Source organism: Ambystoma mexicanum, chromosome 7q, assembly GCF_040938575.1.
Source record: "Ambystoma mexicanum isolate Mex_15411 chromosome 7q, UKY_AmexF1_1, whole genome shotgun sequence".
NCBI classification, from domain to species: Eukaryota; Metazoa; Chordata; class Amphibia; order Caudata; family Ambystomatidae; genus Ambystoma; species Ambystoma mexicanum.
Genome location: NC_090941.1, coordinates 1,133,030,885 through 1,133,055,491, shown reverse-complemented (window position 1 = coordinate 1,133,055,491; position 24,607 = coordinate 1,133,030,885).

The window sequence follows — 24,607 nt, the reverse complement described above, 5'->3', positions numbered from 1 at the left end:
AGGCAAGGGCCACCCGAGACCTAGAGTAGAGATGCCCCCAATAATAAGAACATAGCCACTGTGCAGGCCTTCAAGACCGCTCTGAATACACCTCGCCACTCCAGGCAAGGGCCACCGGAGACCTAGAGTAGAGATGCCGCCAACAATAAGAACATAGCCACTGTGCAGGCCTTCAAGACCGCTCTGAATACACCTCGCCACTCCAGGCAAGGGCCACCTGAGACCTACAGTAGAGATGCCCCCAAATAATAAGTACATAGCCACTGTGCAGGCCTTCAAGACCGCTCTGAATACACCTCGCCACTCCAGGCAAGGGCCACCTGAGACCTAGAGTAGAGATGCCACCAGTAATAAGAACATAGCCACTGTGCAGGCCTTCAAGACCACTCTGAATACACCTCACCACTCCAGGCAAGGGCCACCTGAGACCTAGAGTAGAGATTCCCCCCAATAATAAGAACATCGCCACTGTGCAGGCCTTCAAGACCGCTCTGAATACACCTCAAAACTCCAGGCAAGGGCCACCTGAGATCTAGAGTAGAGATGCCACCCAATAAAAATAACATAGCCACTGTGCAGGCCTTCAAGAGCGCTCTGAATACACCTCGCCACTCCAGGCAAGGGCCACCTGAGACCTAGAGTAGAGATGCCCCCAATAATAAGAACATAGCCAATGTGCAGGCCTTCAAGACAGCTCTGAATACACCTCACCACTCCAGGCAAGGGCCACCTGAGACCTAGAGTAGAGATGTCCCCAATAATAAGGACATAGCCACTGTGCAGGCCTTCAATACCGCTCTGAATACACCTCACCACTCCAGGCAAGGGCCACCTAATACCTAGAGTAGAGATGCCCCCAATAATAAGAACATAGCCACTGTGCAGGCCTTCAAGACCACTCTGAATACACCTCGCCACTCCAGGCAAGGGCCACCGGAGACCTAGAGTAGAGATGCCCCCAATAATAAGAACATAGCCACTGTGCAGGCCTCCAAGACCGCTCTGAATACACCTCGCCACTGAAGGCAAGGGCCACCTGAGACCTAGAGTAGAGATGTCCCCAATAATAAAAACATTGCCACTGTGCAGGCCTTCAAGACTGCTCTGAATACACCTCGCCACTCCAGGCAAGGGCCACCTGAGACCTAGAGTAGAGATGCCCCCAATAATAAGAACATAGCCACTGTGCAGGCCTTCAAGACTGCTCTGAATACACCTCACCACTCCAGGCAAGGGCCACCTGAGACCTAGAGTAGAGATGCCCCCAATAATAAGAACATAGCCACTGTGCAGGCCTTCAAGACCGCTCTGAATACACCTCGCCACTCCAAGCAAGGGCCACCCGAGACGTAGAGCAGAGATGCCCCCAATAATAAGAACATAGCCACTGTGCAGGCCTTCAAGACCACTCTGAATACACTTCGCCACTCCAGGCAAGGGCCACCTGAACCCTAGAGTAGAGATGCCCCCAATAATAAGAACATAGCCACTCTGCAGGCCTTCAAGACCACTCTGAATACACCTCGCCACTCCAGGCAAGGGCCACCTGAGACCTAGAGTAGAGATGCCCCCAAATAATAAGTACATAGCCACTGTGCAGGCCTTCAAGACCACTCTGAATACACCTCACCACTCCAGGCAAGGGCCACCTGAGACCTAGAGTAGAGATGTCCCCAATAATAAAAACATAGCCACTGTGCAGGCCTTCAAGACTGCTCTGAATACACCTCGCCACTCCAGGCAAGGGCCACCTGAGACCTAGAGTAGAGATGCCCCCAATAATAAGAACATAGCCACTGTGCAGGCCTTCAAGACTGCTCTGACTACACCTCACCACTCCAGGCAAGGGCCACCTGAGACCTAGAGTAGAGATGCCCCCAATAATAAGAACATAGCCACTGTGCAGGCCTTCAAGACCGCTCTGAATACACCTCGCCACTCCAGGCAAGGGCCACCCGAGACCTAGAGTAGAGATGCCCCCAATAATAAGAACATAGCCACTGTGCAGGCCTTCAAGACCGCTCTGAATACACCTCGCCACTCCAGGCAAGGGCCACCGGAGACCTAGAGTAGAGATGCCGCCAACAATAAGAACATAGCCACTGTGCAGGCCTTCAAGACCGCTCTGAATACACCTCGCCACTCCAGGCAAGGGCCACCTGAGACCTACAGTAGAGATGCCCCCAAATAATAAGTACATAGCCACTGTGCAGGCCTTCAAGACCGCTCTGAATACACCTCGCCACTCCAGGCAAGGGCCACCTGAGACCTAGAGTAGAGATGCCACCAGTAATAAGAACATAGTCACTGTGCAGGCCTTCAAGATCACTCTGAATACACCTCACCACTCCAGGCAAGGGCCACCGGAGACCTAGAGTAGAGATTCCCCCCAATAATAAGAACATAGCCACTGTGCAGGCCTTCAAGACCGCTCTGAATACACCTCAAAACTCCAGGCAAGGGCCACCTGAGACCTAGAGTAGAGATGCCACCCAATAAAAATAACATAGCCACTGTGCAGGCCTTCAAGATCGCTCTGGATACACCTCGCCACTCCGATCAAGGGCCACCTGAGACCTAGAGTATAGATGCCCCCAATAATAAGAACATAGCCACTGTGCAGGCCTTCAAGATCACTCTGAATACACCTTGCCATTTCAGGCAAGGGCCACCTGAGACCTAGAGTAGAGATGTCCCCAATAATAAAAACATAGCCACTGTGCAGGCCTTCAAGACTGCTCTGAATACAACTCGCCACTCCAGGCAAGGGCCACCTGAGACCTAGAGTAGAGATGCCCCCAATAATAAGAACATAGCCACTGCGCAGGCCTTCAAGACTGCTCTGACTACACCTCACCACTCCAGGCAAGGGCGACCTGAGACCTAGAGTAGAGATGCCCCCAATAATAAGAACATAGCCACTGTGCAGGCCTTCAAGACCACTCTGAATACACCTCGCCACTCCAGGCAAGGGCCACCTGAGACCTAGAGTAGAGATGCCCCCCAATAATAAGAACATAGCCACTGTGCAGGGCTTCTAGACTACTCTGAATACACCTCACCACTCCAGGCAAGGGCCACCTGAGACCTAGAGTAGAGATGCCCCCAATAATAAGAACATAGCCACTGTGCAGACCTTCAAGACCGCTCTGAATACACCATGCCACTCCAGGCAAGGGCCACCTGAGACCTAGAGTAGAGATGTCCCCAATAATAAAAACATAGCCACTGTGCAGGCCTCCAAGACTGCTCTGAATACACCTTGCCACTCCAGGCAAGGGCCACCTGAGACCTAGAGTAGAGATGCCCCCAATAATAAGAACATAGCCACTGTGCAGGCCTTCAAGACAGCTCTGAATACACCTCACCACTCCAGGCAAGGGCCACCTGAGACCTAGAGTAGAGATGCCCCCAATAATAAGAACATAGCCACTGTGCAGGCCTTCAAGACCGCTCTGAATACACCTCCCCACTCCAGGCAAGGGCCACCGGAGACCTAGAGTAGAGATGCCGCCAACAATAAGAACATAGCCACTGTGCAGGCCTTCAAGACCGCTCTGAATACACCTCGCCACTCCAGGCAAGGGCCACCTGAGACCTACAGTAGAGATGCCCCCAAATAATAAGTACATAGCCACTGTGCAGGCCTTCAAGACCGCTCTGAATACACCTCACCACTCAAGGCAAGGGCCACCGGAGACCTAGAGTAGAGATTCCCCCCAATAATAAGAACATAGCCACTGTGCAGGCCTTCAAGACCGCTCTGAATACACCTCAAAACTCCAGGCAAGGGCCACCTGAGACCTAGAGTAGAGATGCCACCCAATAAAAATAACATAGCCACTGTGCAGGCCTTCAAGATCGCTCTGGATACACCTCGCCACTCCGATCAAGAGCCACCTGAGACCTAGAGTAGAGATGCCCCCAATAATAAGAACATAGCCACTGTGCAGGCCTTCAAGATCACTCTGAATACACCTTGCCATTTCAGGCAAGGGCCACCTGAGACCTAGAGTAGAGATGTCCCCAATAATAAAAACATAGCCACTGTGCAGGCCTTCAAGACTGCTCTGAATACAACTCGCCACTCCAGGCAAGGGCCACCTGAGACCTAGAGTAGAGATGCCCCCAATAATAAGAACATAGCCACTGCGCAGGCCTTCAAGACTGCTCTGACTACACCTCACCACTCCAGGCAAGGGCGACCTGAGACCTAGAGTAGAGATGCCCCCAATAATAAGAACATAGCCACTGTGCAGGCCTTCAAGACCACTCTGAATACACCTTGCCACACCAGGCAAGGGCCACCTGAGACCTAGAGTAGAGATGCCCCCCAATAATAAGAACATAGCCACTGTGCAGGGCTTCTAGACTACTCTGAATACACCTCACCACTCCAGGCAAGGGCCACCTGAGACCTAGAGTAGAGATGCCCCCAATAATAAGAACATAGCCACTGTGCAGACCTTCAAGACCGCTCTGAATACACCATGCCACTCCAGGCAAGGGCCACCTGAGACCTAGAGTAGAGATGTCCCCAATAATAAAAACATAGCCACTGTGCAGGCCTCCAAGACTGCTCTGAATACACCTTGCCACTCCAGGCAAGGGCCACCTGAGACCTAGAGTAGAGATGCCCCCAATAATAAGAACATAGCCACTGTGCAGGCCTTCAAGACAGCTCTGAATACACCTCACCACTCCAGGCAAGGGCCACCTGAGACCTAGAGTAGAGATGTCCCCAATAATAAGGACATAGCCACTGTGCAGGCCTTCAATACCGCTCTGAATACACCTCACCACTCCAGGCAAGGGCCACCTAATACCTAGAGTAGAGATGCCCCCAATAATAAGAACATATCCACTGTGCAGGCCTTTAAGACCACTCTGAATACACCTCACCACTCCAGGCAAGGGCCACCGGAGACCTAGAGTAGAGATTCCCCCCAATAATAAGAACATAGCCACTGTGCAGGCCTTCAAGACCACTCTGAATACACCTCAAAACTCCAGGCAAGGGCCACCTGAGACCTAGAGTAGAGATGCCACCCAATAAAAATAACATAGCCACTGTGCAGGCCTTCAAGATCGCGCTGGATACACCTCGCCACTCCGATCAAGGGCCACCTGAGACCTAGAGTAGAGATGCCCCCAATAATAAGAACATAGCCACTGTGCAGGCCTTCAAGATCACTCTGAATACACCTCACCACTTCAGGCAAGGGCCACCTGAGACCTAGAGTAGAGATGTCCCCAATAATAAAAACATAGCCACTGTGCAGGCCTTCAAGACTGCTCTGAATACACCTCGCCACTCCAGGCAAGGGCCACCTGAGACCTAGAGTAGAGATGCCCCCAATAATAAGAACATAGCCACTGCGCAGGCCTTCAAGACTGCTCTGACTACACCTCACCACTCCAGGCAAGGGCCACCTGAGACCTAGAGTAGAGATGCCCCCAATAATAGGGACATAGCCACTGTGCAGGCCTTCAAGACCACTCTGAATACACCTCGCCACTCCAGGCAAGGGCCACCTGAGACCTAGAGTAGAGATGCCCCCCAATAATAAGAACATAGCCACTGTGCAGGGCTTCTAGACTACTCTGAATACACCTCACCACTCCAGGCAAGGGCCACCTGAGACCTAGAGTAGAGATGCCCCCAATAATAAGAACATAGCCACTGTGCAGACCTTCAAGACCACTCTGTATACACCTCGCCACTCCAGGCAAGGGCCCCTGAGACCTAGAGTAGAGATGTCCCCAATAATAAGAACATAGCCACTGTGCAGGCCTTCAAGACCACTCTGTATACACCTCGCCACTCCAGGCAAGGGCCCCTGAGACCTAGAGTAGAGATGCCGCCAACAATAAGAACATAGCCACTGTGCAGGCCTTCAAGACCGCTCTGAATACACCTCGCCACTCCAGGCAAGGGCCACCTGAGACCTACAGTAGAGATGCCCCCAAATAATAAGTACATAGCCACTGTGCAGGCCTTCAAGACCGCTCTGAATACACCTCACCACTCCAGGCAAGGGCCACCTAATGCCTAGAGTAGAGATGCCCCCAATAATAAGAACATAGCCACTGTGCAGGCCTTCAAGACCACTCTGAATACACCTCGCCACTCCAGGCAAGGGCCACCGGAGACCTAGAGTAGAGATGCCCCCAATAATAAGAACATAGCCACTGTGCAGGCCTTCAAGACCACTCTGAATACACCTCGCCACTGAAGGCAAGGGCCACCTGAGACCTAGAGTAGAGATGTCCCCAATAATAAAAACATAGCCACTGTGCAGGCCTTCAAGACTGCTCTGAATACACCTCACCACTCCAGGCAAGGGCCACCTGAGACCTAGAGTAGAGATGCCCCCAATAATAAGAACATAGCCACTGTGCAGGCCTTCAAGACCGCTCTGAATACACCTCGCCACTCCAAGCAAGGGCCACCCGAGACGTAGAGCAGAGATGCCCCAATAATAAGAACATAGCCACTGTGCAGGCCTTCAAGACCACTCTGAATACACTTCGCCACTCCAGGCAAGGGCCACCTGAACCCTAGAGTAGAGATGCCCCCAATAATAAGAACATAGCCACTCTGCAGGCCTTCAAGACCACTCTGAATACACCTCGCCACTCCAGGCAAGGGCCACCTGAGACCTAGAGTAGAGATGCCCCCAAATAATAAGTACATAGCCACTGTGCAGGCCTTCAAGACCACTCTGAATACACCTCACCACTCCAGGCAAGGGCCACCTGAGACCTAGAGTAGAGATGCCACCAGTAATAAGAACATAGCCACTGTGCAGGCCTTCAAGATCACTCTGAATACACCTCACCACTCCAGGCAAGGGCCACCGGAGACCTAGAGTAGAGATTCCCCCCAATAATAAGAACATAGCCACTGTGCAGGCCTTCAAGACCGCTCTGAATACACCTCAAAACTCCAGGCAAGGGCCACCTGAGATCTAGAGTAGAGATGCCACCCAATAAAAATAACATAGCCACTGTGCAGGCCTTCAAGATCGCTCTGGATACACCTCGCCACTCCGATCAAGGGCCACCTGCGACCTAGAGTAGAGATGCCCAAAATAATAAGAACATAGCCACTGTGCAGGCCTTCAAGATCACTCTGAATACACCTCGCCACTCCAGGCAAGGGCCACCTGAGACCTAGAGTAGAGATGTCCCCAATAATAAGGACATAGCCACTGTGCAGGCCTTCAATACCGCTCTGAATACACCTCACCACTCCAGGCAAGGGCCACCTAATAACTAGAGTAGAGATGCCCCCAATAATAAGAACATAGCCACTGTGCAGGCCTTCAAGACCACTCTGAATACACCTCGCCACTCCAGGCAAGGGCCACCGGAGACCTAGAGTAGAGATGCCCCCAATAATAAGAACATAGCCACTGTGCAGGCCTTCAAGACCGCTCTGAATACACCTCGCCACTGAAGGCAAGGGCCACCTGAGACCTAGAGTAGAGATGTCCCCAATAAAAAAAACATTGCCACTGTGCAGGCCTTCAAGACTGCTCTGAATACACCTCGCCACTCCAGGCAAGGGCCACCTGAGACCTAGAGTAGAGATGCCCCCAATAATAAGAACATAGCCACTGTGCAGGCCTTCAAGACTGCTCTGAATACACCTCACCACTCCAGGCAAGGGCCACCTGAGACCTAGAGTAGAGATGCCCCCAATAATAAGAACATAGCCACTGTGCAGGCCTTCAAGACCGCTCTGAATACACCTCGCCACTCCAAGCAAGGGCCACCCGAGACGTAGAGCAGAGATGCCCCCAATAATAAGAACATAGCCACTGTGCAGGCCTTCAAGACCACTCTGAATACACTTCGCCACTCCAGGCAAGGGCCACCTGAACCCTAGAGTAGAGATGCCCCCAATAATAAGAACATAGCCACTGTGCAGGCCTTCAAGACCACTCTGAATACACCTCGCCACTCCAGGAAAGGGCCACCTGAGACCTAGAGTAGAGATGCCCCCAAATAATAAGTACATAGCCACTGTGCAGGCCTTCAAGACCACTCTGAATACACCTCACCACTCCAGGCAAGGGCCACCTGAGACCTAGAGTAGAGATGCCACCAGTAATAAGAACATAGCCACTGTGCAGGCCTTCAAGATCACTCTGAATACACCTCACCACTCCAGGCAAGGGCCACCGGAGACCTAGAGTAGAGATTCCTCCCAATAATAAGAACATAGCCACTGTGCAGGCCTTCAAGACCGCTCTGAATACACCTCAAAACTCCAGGCAAGGGCCACCTGTGACCTAGAGTAGAGATGCCCCCAATAATAAGAACATAGCCACTGCGCAGGCCTTCAAGACTGCTCTGAATACACCTTGCCACTCCAGGCAAGGGCCACCTGAGACCTAGAGTAGAGATGTCCCCAATAATAAAAACATAGCCACTGTGCAGGCCTTCAAGACTGCTCTGAATACACCTTGCCACTCCAGGCAAGGGCCACCTGAGACCTAGAGTAGAGATGCCCCCAATAATAAGAACATACCCACTGTGCAGGCCTTCAAGACTGCTCTGAATACACCTCACCACTCCAGGCAAGGGCCACCTGAGACCTAGAGTAGAGATGCCCCCAATAATATGAACATAGCCACTGTGCAGACCTTCAAGACCGCTCTGAATACACCTCGCCACTCCAGGCAAGGGCCACCTGAACCCTAGAGTAGAGATGCCCCCAATAATAAGAACATAGCCACTGTGCAGGCCTTCAAGACCACTCTGAATACACCTCGCCACTCCAGGCAAGGGCCACCTGAGACCTAGAGTAGAGATGCCCCCAAATAATAAGTACATAGCCACTGTGTAGGCCTTCAAGACCACTCTGAATACACCTCACCACTCCAGGCAAGGGCCACCTGAGACCTAGAGTAGAGATGCCACCAGTAATAAGAACATAGCCACTGTGCAGGCCTTCAAGACCACTCTGAATACACCTCACCACTCCAGGCAAGGGCCACCTGAGACCTAGAGTAGAGATTCCCCCCAATAATAAGAACATCGCCACTGTGCAGGCCTTCAAGACCGCTCTGAATACACCTCAAAACTCCAGGCAAGGGCCACCTGAGATCTAGAGTAGAGATGCCACCCAATAAAAATAACATAGCCACTGTGCAGGCCTTCAAGACCGCTCTGAATACACCTCGCCACTCCAGGCAAGGGCCACCTGAGACCTAGAGTAGAGATGCCCCCAATAATAAGAACATAGCCACTGTGCAGGCCTTCAAGACAGCTCTGAATACACCTCACCACTCCAGGCAAGGGCCACCTGAGACCTAGAGTAGAGATGTCCCCAATAATAAGGACATAGCCACTGTGCAGGCCTTGAATACCGCTCTGAATACACCTCACCACTCCAGGCAAGGGCCACCTAATACCTAGAGTAGAGATGCCCCCAATAATAAGAACATAGCCACTGTGCAGGCCTTCAAGACCACTCTGAATACACCTCGCCACTCCAGGCAAGGGCCACCGGAGACCTAGAGTAGAGATGCCCCCAATAATAAGAAGATAGCCACTGTGCAGGCCTTCAAGACCGCTCTGAATACACCTCGCCACTGAAGGCAAGGGCCACCTGAGACCTAGAGTAGAGATGTCCCCAATAATAAAAACATTGCCACTGTGCAGGCCTTCAAGACTGCTCTGAATACACCTCGCCACTCCAGGCAAGGGCCACCTGAGACCTAGAGTAGAGATGCCCCCAATAATAAGAACATAGCCACTGTGCAGGCCTTCAAGACTGCTCTGAATACACCTCACCACTCCAGGCAAGGGCCACCTGAGACCTAGAGTAGAGATGCCCCCAATAATAAGAACATAGCCACTGTGCAGGCCTTCAAGACCGCTCTGAATACACCTCGCCACTCCAAGCAAGGGCCACCCGAGACGTAGAGCAGAGATGCCCCCAATAATAAGAACATAGCCACTGTGCAGGCCTTCAAGACCACTCTGAATACACTTCGCCACTCCAGGCAAGGGCCACCTGAACCCTAGAGTAGAGATGCCCCCAATAATAAGAACATAGCCACTCTGCAGGCCTTCAAGACCACTCTGAATACACCTCGCCACTCCAGGCAAGGGCCACCTGAGACCTAGAGTAGAGATGCCCCCAAATAATAAGTACATAGCCACTGTGCAGGCCTTCAAGACCACTCTGAATACACCTCACCACTCCAGGCAAGGGCCACCTGAGACCTAGAGTAGAGATGCCACCAGTAATAAGAACATAGCCACTGTGCAGGCCTTCAAGATCACTCTGAATACACCTCACCACTCCAGGCAAGGGCCACCGGAGACCTAGAGTAGAGATTCCCCCCAATAATAAGAACATAGCCACTGTGCAGGCCTTCAAGACCGCTCTGAATACACCTCAAAACTCCAGGCAAGGGCCACCTGAGACCTAGAGTAGAGATGCCACCCAATAAAAATAACATAGCCACTGTGCAGGCCTTCAAGATCGCTCTGGATACACCTCGCCACTCCGATCAAGGGCCACCTGAGACCTAGAGTAGAGATGCCCCCAATAATAAGAACATAGCCACTGTGCAGGCCTTCAAGACTGCTCTGACTACACCTCACCACTCCAGGCAAGGGCCACCTGAGACCTAGAGTAGAGATGCCCCCAATAATAAGAACATAGCCACTGTGCAGGCCTTCAAGACCGCTCTGAATACACCTCGCCACTCCAGGCAAGGGCCACCCGAGACCTAGAGTAGAGATGCCCCCAATAATAAGAACATAGCCACTGTGCAGGCCTTCAAGACCGCTCTGAATACACCTCGCCACTCCAGGCAAGGGCCACCGGAGACCTAGAGTAGAGATGCCGCCAACAATAAGAACATAGCCACTGTGCAGGCCTTCAAGACCGCTCTGAATACACCTCGCCACTCCAGGCAAGGGCCACCTGAGACCTACAGTAGAGATGCCCCCAAATAATAAGTACATAGCCACTGTGCAGGCCTTCAAGACCGCTCTGAATACACCTCGCCACTCCAGGCAAGGGCCACCTGAGACCTAGAGTAGAGATGCCACCAGTAATAAGAACATAGCCACTGTGCAGGCCTTCAAGACCACTCTGAATACACCTCACCACTCCAGGCAAGGGCCACCTGAGACCTAGAGTAGAGATTCCCCCCAATAATAAGAACATCGCCACTGTGCAGGCCTTCAAGACCGCTCTGAATACACCTCAAAACTCCAGGCAAGGGCCACCTGAGATCTAGAGTAGAGATGCCACCCAATAAAAATAACATAGCCACTGTGCAGGCCTTCAAGAGCGCTCTGAATACACCTCGCCACTCCAGGCAAGGGCCACCTGAGACCTAGAGTAGAGATGCCCCCAATAATAAGAACATAGCCAATGTGCAGGCCTTCAAGACAGCTCTGAATACACCTCACCACTCCAGGCAAGGGCCACCTGAGACCTAGAGTAGAGATGTCCCCAATAATAAGGACATAGCCACTGTGCAGGCCTTCAATACCGCTCTGAATACACCTCACCACTCCAGGCAAGGGCCACCTAATACCTAGAGTAGAGATGCCCCCAATAATAAGAACATAGCCACTGTGCAGGCCTTCAAGACCACTCTGAATACACCTCGCCACTCCAGGCAAGGGCCACCGGAGACCTAGAGTAGAGATGCCCCCAATAATAAGAACATAGCCACTGTGCAGGCCTCCAAGACCGCTCTGAATACACCTCGCCACTGAAGGCAAGGGCCACCTGAGACCTAGAGTAGAGATGTCCCCAATAATAAAAACATTGCCACTGTGCAGGCCTTCAAGACTGCTCTGAATACACCTCGCCACTCCAGGCAAGGGCCACCTGAGACCTAGAGTAGAGATGCCCCCAATAATAAGAACATAGCCACTGTGCAGGCCTTCAAGACTGCTCTGAATACACCTCACCACTCCAGGCAAGGGCCACCTGAGACCTAGAGTAGAGATGCCCCCAATAATAAGAACATAGCCACTGTGCAGGCCTTCAAGACCGCTCTGAATACACCTCGCCACTCCAAGCAAGGGCCACCCGAGACGTAGAGCAGAGATGCCCCCAATAATAAGAACATAGCCACTGTGCAGGCCTTCAAGACCACTCTGAATACACTTCGCCACTCCAGGCAAGGGCCACCTGAACCCTAGAGTAGAGATGCCCCCAATAATAAGAACATAGCCACTCTGCAGGCCTTCAAGACCACTCTGAATACACCTCGCCACTCCAGGCAAGGGCCACCTGAGACCTAGAGTAGAGATGCCCCCAAATAATAAGTACATAGCCACTGTGCAGGCCTTCAAGACCACTCTGAATACACCTCACCACTCCAGGCAAGGGCCACCTGAGACCTAGAGTAGAGATGTCCCCAATAATAAAAACATAGCCACTGTGCAGGCCTTCAAGACTGCTCTGAATACACCTCGCCACTCCAGGCAAGGGCCACCTGAGACCTAGAGTAGAGATGCCCCCAATAATAAGAACATAGCCACTGTGCAGGCCTTCAAGACTGCTCTGACTACACCTCACCACTCCAGGCAAGGGCCACCTGAGACCTAGAGTAGAGATGCCCCCAATAATAAGAACATAGCCACTGTGCAGGCCTTCAAGACCGCTCTGAATACACCTCGCCACTCCAGGCAAGGGCCACCCGAGACCTAGAGTAGAGATGCCCCCAATAATAAGAACATAGCCACTGTGCAGGCCTTCAAGACCGCTCTGAATACACCTCGCCACTCCAGGCAAGGGCCACCGGAGACCTAGAGTAGAGATGCCGCCAACAATAAGAACATAGCCACTGTGCAGGCCTTCAAGACCGCTCTGAATACACCTCGCCACTCCAGGCAAGGGCCACCTGAGACCTACAGTAGAGATGCCCCCAAATAATAAGTACATAGCCACTGTGCAGGCCTTCAAGACCGCTCTGAATACACCTCGCCACTCCAGGCAAGGGCCACCTGAGACCTAGAGTAGAGATGCCACCAGTAATAAGAACATAGTCACTGTGCAGGCCTTCAAGATCACTCTGAATACACCTCACCACTCCAGGCAAGGGCCACCGGAGACCTAGAGTAGAGATTCCCCCCAATAATAAGAACATAGCCACTGTGCAGGCCTTCAAGACCGCTCTGAATACACCTCAAAACTCCAGGCAAGGGCCACCTGAGACCTAGAGTAGAGATGCCACCCAATAAAAATAACATAGCCACTGTGCAGGCCTTCAAGATCGCTCTGGATACACCTCGCCACTCCGATCAAGGGCCACCTGAGACCTAGAGTATAGATGCCCCCAATAATAAGAACATAGCCACTGTGCAGGCCTTCAAGATCACTCTGAATACACCTTGCCATTTCAGGCAAGGGCCACCTGAGACCTAGAGTAGAGATGTCCCCAATAATAAAAACATAGCCACTGTGCAGGCCTTCAAGACTGCTCTGAATACAACTCGCCACTCCAGGCAAGGGCCACCTGAGACCTAGAGTAGAGATGCCCCCAATAATAAGAACATAGCCACTGCGCAGGCCTTCAAGACTGCTCTGACTACACCTCACCACTCCAGGCAAGGGCGACCTGAGACCTAGAGTAGAGATGCCCCCAATAATAAGAACATAGCCACTGTGCAGGCCTTCAAGACCACTCTGAATACACCTCGCCACTCCAGGCAAGGGCCACCTGAGACCTAGAGTAGAGATGCCCCCCAATAATAAGAACATAGCCACTGTGCAGGGCTTCTAGACTACTCTGAATACACCTCACCACTCCAGGCAAGGGCCACCTGAGACCTAGAGTAGAGATGCCCCCAATAATAAGAACATAGCCACTGTGCAGACCTTCAAGACCGCTCTGAATACACCATGCCACTCCAGGCAAGGGCCACCTGAGACCTAGAGTAGAGATGTCCCCAATAATAAAAACATAGCCACTGTGCAGGCCTCCAAGACTGCTCTGAATACACCTTGCCACTCCAGGCAAGGGCCACCTGAGACCTAGAGTAGAGATGCCCCCAATAATAAGAACATAGCCACTGTGCAGGCCTTCAAGACAGCTCTGAATACACCTCACCACTCCAGGCAAGGGCCACCTGAGACCTAGAGTAGAGATGCCCCCAATAATAAGAACATAGCCACTGTGCAGGCCTTCAAGACCGCTCTGAATACACCTCCCCACTCCAGGCAAGGGCCACCGGAGACCTAGAGTAGAGATGCCGCCAACAATAAGAACATAGCCACTGTGCAGGCCTTCAAGACCGCTCTGAATACACCTCGCCACTCCAGGCAAGGGCCACCTGAGACCTACAGTAGAGATGCCCCCAAATAATAAGTACATAGCCACTGTGCAGGCCTTCAAGACCGCTCTGAATACACCTCACCACTCCAGGCAAGGGCCACCGGAGACCTAGAGTAGAGATTCCCCCCAATAATAAGAACATAGCCACTGTGCAGGCCTTCAAGACCGCTCTAAATACACCTCAAAACTCCAGGCAAGGGCCACCTGAGACCTAGAGTAGAGATGCCACCCAATAAAAATAACATAGCCACTGTGCAGGCCTTCAAGATCGCTCTGGATACACCTCGCCACTCCGATCAAGAGCCACCTGAGACCTAGAGTAGAGATGCCCCCAATAATAAGAACATAGCCACTGTGCAGGCCTTCAAGATCACTCTGAATACACCTTGCCATTTCAGGCAAGGGCCACCTGAGACCTAGAGTAGAGATGTCCCCAATAATAAAAACATAGCCACTGTGCAGGCCTTCAAGACTGCTCTGAATACAACTCGCCACTCCAGGCAAGGGCCACCTGAGACCTAGAGTAGAGATGCCCCCAATAATAAGAACATAGCCACTGCGCAGGCCTTCAAGACTGCTCTGACTACACCTCACCACTCCAGGCAAGGGCGACCTGAGACCTAGAGTAGAGATGCCCCCAATAATAAGAACATAGCCACTGTGCAGGCCTTCAAGACCACTCTGAATACACCTCGCCACACCAGGCAAGGGCCACCTGAGACCTAGAGTAGAGATGCCCCCCAATAATAAGAACATAGCCACTGTGCAGGGCTTCTAGACTACTCTGAATACACCTCACCACTCCAGGCAAGGGCCACCTGAGACCTAGAGTAGAGATGCCCCCAATAATAAGAACATAGCCACTGTGCAGACCTTCAAGACCGCTCTGAATACACCATGCCACTCCAGGCAAGGGCCACCTGAGACCTAGAGTAGAGATGTCCCCAATAATAAAAACATAGCCACTGTGCAGGCCTCCAAGACTGCTCTGAATACACCTTGCCACTCCAGGCAAGGGCCACCTGAGACCTAGAGTAGAGATGCCCCCAATAATAAGAACATAGCCACTGTGCAGGCCTTCAAGACAGCTCTGAATACACCTCACCACTCCAGGCAAGGGCCACCTGAGACCTAGAGTAGAGATGTCCCCAATAATAAGGACATAGCCACTGTGCAGGCCTTCAATACCGCTCTGAATACACCTCACCACTCCAGGCAAGGGCCACCTAATACCTAGAGTAGAGATGCCCCCAATAATAAGAACATATCCACTGTGCAGGCCTTTAAGACCACTCTGAATACACCTCACCACTCCAGGCAAGGGCCACCGGAGACCTAGAGTAGAGATTCCCCCCAATAATAAGAACATAGCCACTGTGCAGGCCTTCAAGACCACTCTGAATACACCTCAAAACTCCAGGCAAGGGCCACCTGAGACCTAGAGTAGAGATGCCACCCAATAAAAATAACATAGCCACTGTGCAGGCCTTCAAGATCGCGCTGGATACACCTCGCCACTCCGATCAAGGGCCACCTGAGACCTAGAGTAGAGATGCCCCCAATAATAAGAACATAGCCACTGTGCAGGCCTTCAAGATCACTCTGAATACACCTCACCACTCCAGGCAAGGGCCACCTGAGACCTAGAGTAGAGATGTCCCCAATAATAAAAACATAGCCACTGTGCAGGCCTTCAAGACTGCTCTGAATACACCTCGCCACTCCAGGCAAGGGCCACCTGAGACCTAGAGTAGAGATGCCCCCAATAATAAGAACATAGCCACTGCGCAGGCCTTCAAGACTGCTCTGACTACACCTCACCACTCCAGGCAAGGGCCACCTGAGACCTAGAGTAGAGATGCCCCCAATAATAGGGACATAGCCACTGTGCAGGCCTTCAAGACCACTCTGAATACACCTCGCCACTCCAGGCAAGGGCCACCTGAGACCTAGAGTAGAGATGCCCCCCAATAATAAGAACATAGCCACTGTGCAGGGCTTCTAGACTACTCTGAATACACCTCACCACTCCAGGCAAGGGCCACCTGAGACCTAGAGTAGAGATGCCCCCAATAATAAGAACATAGCCACTGTGCAGACCTTCAAGACCACTCTGTATACACCTCGCCACTCCAGGCAAGGGCCCCTGAGACCTAGAGTAGAGATGTCCCCAATAATAAGAACATAGCCACTGTGCAGGCCTTCAAGACCACTCTGTATACACCTCGCCACTCCAGGCAAGGGCCCCTGAGACCTAGAGTAGAGATGCCGCCAACAATAAGAACATAGCCACTGTGCAGGCCTTCAAGACCGCTCTGAATACACCTCGCCACTCCAGGCAAGGGCCACCTGAGACCTACAGTAGAGATGCCCCCAAATAATAAGTACATAGCCACTGTGCAGGCCTTCAAGACCGCTCTGAATACACCTCACCACTCCAGGCAAGGGCCACCTAATGCCTAGAGTAGAGATGCCCCCAATAATAAGAACATAGCCACTGTGCAGGCCTTCAAGACCACTCTGAATACACCTCGCCACTCCAGGCAAGGGCCACCGGAGACCTAGAGTAGAGATGCCCCCAATAATAAGAACATAGCCACTGTGCAGGCCTTCAAGACCACTCTGAATACACCTCGCCACTGAAGGCAAGGGCCACCTGAGACCTAGAGTAGAGATGTCCCCAATAATAAAAACATAGCCACTGTGCAGGCCTTCAAGACTGCTCTGAATACACCTCACCACTCCAGGCAAGGGCCACCTGAGACCTAGAGTAGAGATGCCCCCAATAATAAGAACATAGCCACTGTGCAGGCCTTCAAGACCGCTCTGAATACACCTCGCCACTCCAAGCAAGGGCCACCCGAGACGTAGAGCAGAGATGCCCCAATAATAAGAACATAGCCACTGTGCAGGCCTTCAAGACCACTCTGAATACACTTCGCCACTCCAGGCAAGGGCCACCTGAACCCTAGAGTAGAGATGCCCCCAATAATAAGAACATAGCCACTCTGCAGGCCTTCAAGACCACTCTGAATACACCTCGCCACTCCAGGCAAGGGCCACCTGAGACCTAGAGTAGAGATGCCCCCAAATAATAAGTACATAGCCACTGTGCAGGCCTTCAAGACCACTCTGAATACACCTCACCACTCCAGGCAAGGGCCACCTGAGACCTAGAGTAGAGATGCCACCAGTAATAAGAACATAGCCACTGTGCAGGCCTTCAAGATCACTCTGAATACACCTCACCACTCCAGGCAAGGGCCACCGGAGACCTAGAGTAGAGATTCCCCCCAATAATAAGAACATAGCCACTGTGCAGGCCTTCAAGACCGCTCTGAATACACCTCAAAACTCCAGGCAAGGGCCACCTGAGATCTAGAGTAGAGATGCCACCCAATAAAAATAACATAGCCACTGTGCAGGCCTTCAAGATCGCTCTGGATACACCTCGCCACTCCGATCAAGGGCCACCTGCGACCTAGAGTAGAGATGCCCAAAATAATAAGAACATAGCCACTGTGCAGGCCTTCAAGATCACTCTGAATACACCTCGCCACTCCAGGCAAGGGCCACCTGAGACCTAGAGTAGAGATGTCCCCAATAATAAGGACATAGCCACTGTGCAGGCCTTCAATACCGCTCTGAATACACCTCACCACTCCAGGCAAGGGCCACCTAATAACTAGAGTAGAGATGCCCCCAATAATAAGAACATAGCCACTGTGCAGGCCTTCAAGACCACTCTGAATACACCTCGCCACTCCAGGCAAGGGCCACCGGAGACCTAGAGTAGAGATGCCCCCAATAATAAGAACATAGCCACTGTGCAGGCCTTCAAGACCGCTCTGAATACACCTCGCCACTGAAGGCAAGGGCCACCTGAGACCTAGAGTAGAGATGTCCCCAATAAAAAAAACATTGCCACTGTGCAGGCCTTCAAGACTGCTCTGAATACACCTCGCCACTCCAGGCAAGGGCCACCTGAGACCTAGAGTAGAGATGCCCCCAATAATAAGAACATAGCCACTGTGCAGGCCTTCAAGACTGCTCTGAATACACCTCACCACTCCAGGCAAGGGCCACCTGAGACCTAGAGTAGAGATGCCCCCAATAATAAGAACATAGCCACTGTGCAGGCCTTCAAGACCGCTCTGAATACACCTCGCCACTCCAAGCAAGGGCCACCCGAGACGTAGAGCAGAGATGCCCCCAATAATAAGAACATAGCCACTGTGCAGGCCTTCAAGACCACTCTGAATACACTTCGCCACTCCAGGCAAGGGCCACCTGAACCCTAGAGTAGAGATGCCCCCAATAATAAGAACATAGCCACTGTGCAGGCCTTCAAGACCACTCTGAATACACCTCGCCACTCCAGGAAAGGGCCACCTGAGACCTAGAGTAGAGATGCCCCCAAATAATAAGTACATAGCCACTGTGCAGGCCTTCAAGACCACTCTGAATACACCTCACCACTCCAGGCAAGGGCCACCTGAGACCTAGAGTAGAGATGCCACCAGTAATAAGAACATAGCCACTGTGCAGGCCTTCAAGATCACTCTGAATACACCTCACCACTCCAGGCAAGGGCCACCGGAGACCTAGAGTAGAGATTCCTCCCAATAATAAGAACATAGCCACTGTGCAGGCCTTCAAGACCGCTCTGAATACACCTCAAAACTCCAGGCAAGGGCCACCTGTGACCTAGAGTAGAGATGCCCCCAATAATAAGAACATAGCCACTGCGCAGGCCTTCAAGACTGCTCTGACTACACCTCACCACTCCAGGCAAGGGCGACCTGAGACCTAGAGTAGAGATGCCCCCAATAATAAGAACATAGCCACTGTGCAGGCCTTCAAGACCACTCTGAATACACCTCGCCACTCCAGGCAAGGGCCACCTGAGACCTAGAGTAGAGATGCCCCCCAATAATAAGAACATAGCCACTGTGCAGGGCTTCTAGACTACTCTGAATACACCTCACCACTCCAGGCAAGGGCCACCTGAGACCTAGAGTAGGGATTCCCCCAATAATAAGAACATAGCCACTGTGCAGGCCTTCAAGATCACTCTGAATACACCTCACCACTCCAGGCAAGGGCCACCGGAGACCTAGAGTAGAGATTCCCCCAATAATAAGAACATAGCCACTGTGCAGGCCTTCAAGACCGCTCTGAATACACCTCAAAACTCCAGGCAAGGGCCACCTGAGACCTAGAGTAGAGATGCCCCCAATAATAAGAACATAGCCACTGCGCAGGCCTTCAAGACTGCTCTGACTACACCTCACCACTCCAGGCAAGGGCGACCTGAGACCTAGAGTAGAGATGCCCCCAATAATAAGAACATAGCCACTGTGCAGGCCTTCAAGACCACTCTGAATACACCTCGCCACTCCAGGCAAGGGCCACCTGAGACCTAGAGTAGAGATGCCCCCCAATAATAAGAACATAGCCACTGTGCAGGGCTTCTAGACTACTCTGAATACACCTCACCACTCCAGGCAAGGGCCACCTGAGACCTAGAGTAGGGATGCCCCCAATAATAAGAACATAGCCACTGTGCAGACCTTCAAGACCACTCTGAATACACCATGCCACTCCAGGCAAGGGCCACCTGAGACCTAGAGTAGAGATGTCCCCAATAATAAAAACATAGCCACTGTGCAGGCCTTCAAGACTGCTCTGAATACACCTTGCCATGCCACTCCAGGCAAGGGCCACCTGAGACCTAGAGTAGAGATGCCCCCAATAATAAGAACATACCCACTGTGCAGGCCTTCAAGACTGCTCTGAATACACCTCACCACTCCAGGAAAGGGCCACCTGAGACCTAGAGTAGAGATGCCCCCAATAATATGAACATAGCCACTGTGCAGACCTTCAAGACCGCTCTGAATACACCTCGCCACTCCAGGCAAGGGCCACCCGGGACCTAGAGTAGAGATGCCCCCAATAATAAGAACATAGCCACTGTGCAGGCCTTCAAGACCACTCTGAATACACTTCGCCACTCCAGGCAAGGGCCACCTGAACCCTAGAGTAGAGATGCCCCCAATAATAAGAACATAGCCACTGTGCAGGCCTTCAAGACCACTCTGAATACACCTCGCCACTCCAGGCAAGGGCCACCTGAGACCTAGAGTAGAGATGCCCCCAAATAATAAGTACATAGCCACTGTGTAGGCCTTCAAGACCACTCTGAATACACCTCACCACTCCAGGCAAGGGCCACCTGAGACCTAGAGTAGAGATGCCACCAGTAATAAGAACATAGCCACTGTGCAGGCCTTCAAGACCACTCTGAATACACCTCACCACTCCAGGCAAGGGCCACCTGAGACCTAGAGTAGAGATTCCCCCCAATAATAAGAACATCGCCACTGTGCAGGCCTTCAAGACCGCTCTGAATACACCTCAAAACTCCAGGCAAGGGCCACCTGAGATCTAGAGTAGAGATGCCACCCAATAAAAATAACATAGCCACTGTGCAGGCCTTCAAGACCGCTCTGAATACACCTCGCCACTCCAGGCAAGGGCCACCTGAGACCTAGAGTAGAGATGCCCCCAATAATAAGAACATAGCCACTGTGCAGGCCTTCAAGACAGCTCTGAATACACCTCACCACTCCAGGCAAGGGCCACCTGAGACCTAGAGTAGAGATGCCCCCAATAATAAGAACATAGCCACTGTGCAGGCCTTCAAGACCGCTCTGAATACACCTCGCCACTGAAGGCAAGGGCCACCTGAGACCTAGAGTAGAGATGTCCCCAATAATAAAAACATTGCCACTGTGCAGGCCTTCAAGACTGCTCTGAATACACCTCGCCACTCCAGGCAAGGGCCACCTGAGACCTAGAGTAGAGATGCCCCCAATAATAAGAACATAGCCACTGTGCAGGCCTTCAAGACTGCTCTGAATACACCTCACCACTCCAGGCAAGGGCCACCTGAGACCTAGAGTAGAGATGCCCCCAATAATAAGAACATAGCCACTGTGCAGGCCTTCAAGACCGCTCTGAATACACTTCGCCACTCCAGGCAAGGGCCACCTGAACCCTAGAGTAGAGATGCCCCCAATAATAAGAACATAGCCACTCTGCAGGCCTTCAAGACCACTCTGAATACACCTCGCCACTCCAGGCAAGGGCCACCTGAGACCTAGAGTAGAGATGCCCCCAAATAATAAGTACATAGCCACTGTGCAGGCCTTCAAGACCACTCTGAATACACCTCACCACTCCAGGCAAGGGCCACCTGAGACCTAGAGTAGAGATGCCACCAGTAATAAGAACATAGCCACTGTGCAGGCCTTCAAGATCACTCTGAATACACCTCACCACTCCAGGCAAGGGCCACCGGAGACCTAGAGTAGAGATTCCCCCCAATAATAAGAACATAGCCACTGTGCAGGCCTTCAAGACCGCTCTGAATACACCTCAAAACTCCAGGCAAGGGCCACCTGAGACCTAGAGTAGAGATGCCACCCAATAAAAATAGCATAGCCACTGTGCAGGCCTTCAAGATCGCTCTGGATACACCTCGCCACTCCGATCAAGGGCCACCTGAGACCTAGAGTAGAGATGCCCCCAATAATAAGAACATAGCCACTGTGCAGGCCTTCAAGATCACTCTGAATACACCTCGCCACTCCAGGCAAGGGCCACCTGAGACCTAGAGTAGAGATGTCCCCAATAATAAAAACATAGCCACTGTGCAGGCCTTCAAGACTGCTCTGAATACACCTCGCCACTCCAGGCAAGGGCCACCTGAGACCTAGAGTAGAGATGCCCCCAATAATAAGAACATAGCCACTGTGCAGGCCTTCAAGACTGCTCTGACTACACCTCACCACTCCAGGCAAGGGCCACCTGAGACCTAGAGTAGAGATGCCCCCAATAATAAGAACATAGCCACTGTGCAGGCCTTCAAGACCGCTCTGAATACACCTCGCCACTCCAGGCAAGGGCCACCCGAGACCTAGAGTAGAGATGCCCCCAATAATAAGAACATAGCCACTGTGCAGGCCTTCAAGACCGCTCTGAATACACCTCGCCACTCCAGGCAAGGGCCACCGGAGACCTAGAGTAGAGATGCCGCCAACAATAAGAACATAGCCACTGTGCAGGCCTTCAAGACCGCTCTGAATACACCTCGCCACTCCAGGCAAGGGCCACCTGAGACCTACAGTAGAGATGCCCCCAAATAATAAGTACATAGCCACTGTGCAGGCCTTCAAGACCGCTCTGAATACACCTCGCCACTCCAGGCAAGGGCCACCTGAGACCTAGAGTAGAGATGCCACCAGTAATAAGAACATAGTCACTGTGCAGGCCTTCAAGATCACTCTGAATACACCTCACCACTCCAGGCAAGGGCCACCGGAGACCTAGAGTAGAGATTCCCCCCAATAATAAGAACATAGCCACTGTGCAGGCCTTCAAGACCGCTCTGAATACACCTCAAAACTCCAGGCAAGGGCCACCTGAGACCTAGAGTAGAGATGCCACCCAATAAAAATAACATAGCCACTGTGCAGGCCTTCAAGATCGCTCTGGATACACCTCGCCACTCCGATCAAGGGCCACCTGAGACCTAGAGTAGAGATGCCCCCAATAATAAGAACATAGCCACTGTGCAGGCCTTCAAGATCACTCTGAATACACCTTGCCATTTCAGGCAAGGGCCACCTGAGACCTAGAGTAGAGATGTCCCCAATAATAAAAACATAGCCACTGTGCAGGCCTTCAAGACTGCTCTGAATACAACTCGCCACTCCAGGCAAGGGCCACCTGAGACCTAGAGTAGAGATGCCCCCAATAATAAGAACATAGCCACTGCGCAGGCCTTCAAGACTGCTCTGACTACACCTCACCACTCCAGGCAAGGGCGACCTGAGACCTAGAGTAGAGATGCCCCCAATAATAAGAACATAGCCACTGTGCAGGCCTTCAAGACCACTCTGAATATACCTCGCCACTCCAGGCAAGGGCCACCTGAGACCTAGAGTAGAGATGCCCCCCAATAATAAGAACATAGCCACTGTGCAGGGCTTCTAGACTACTCTGAATACACCTCACCACTCCAGGCAAGGGCCACCTGAGACCTAGAGTAGAGATGCCCCCAATAATAAGAACATAGCCACTGTGCAGACCTTCAAGACCACTCTGAATACACCATGCCACTCCAGGCAAGGGCCACCTGAGACCTAGAGTAGAGATGTCCCCAATAATAAAAACATAGCCACTGTGCAGGCCTTCAAGATTGCTGTGAATACACCTTGCCACTCCAGGCAAGGGCCACCTGAGACCTAGAGTAGAGATGCCCCCAATAATAAGAACATACCCACTGTGCAGGCCTTCAAGACTGCTCTGAATACACCTCACCACTCCAGGCAAGGGCCACCTGAGACCTAGAGTAGAGATGCCCCCAATAATATGAACATAGCCACTGTGCAGACCTTCAAGACCGCTCTGAATACACCTCGCCACTCCAGGCAAGGGCCACCCGGGACCTAGAGTAGAGATGCCCCCAATAATAAGAACATAGCCACTGTGCAGGCCTTCAAGACCACTCTGAATACACTTCGCCACTCCAGGCAAGGGCCACCTGAACCCTAGAGTAGAGATGCCCCCAATAATAAGAACATAGCCACTGTGCAGGCCTTCAAGACCACTCTGAATACACCTCGCCACTCCAGGCAAGGGCCACCTGAGACCTAGAGTAGAGATGCCCCCAAATAATAAGTACATAGCCACTGTGTAGGCCTTCAAGACCACTCTGAATACACCTCAGCACTCCAGGCAAGGGCCACCTGAGACCTAGAGTAGAGATGCCACCAGTAATAAGAACATAGCCACTGTGCAGGCCTTCAAGACCACTCTGAATACACCTCACCACTCCAGGCAAGGGCCACCTGAGACCTAGAGTAGAGATTCCCCCCAATAATAAGAACATCGCCACTGTGCAGGCCTTCAAGACCGCTCTGAATACACCTCAAAACTCCAGGCAAGGGCCACCTGAGATCTAGAGTAGAGATGCCACCCAATAAAAATAACATAGCCACTGTGCAGGCCTTCAAGACCGCTCTGAATACACCTCGCCACTCCAGGCAAGGGCCACCTGAGACCTAGAGTAGAGATGCCCCCAATAATAAGAACATAGCCACTGTGCAGGCCTTCAAGACAGCTCTGAATACACCTCACCACTCCAGGCAAGGGCCACCTGAGACCTAGAGTAGAGATGTCCCCAATAATAAGGACATAGCCACTGTGCA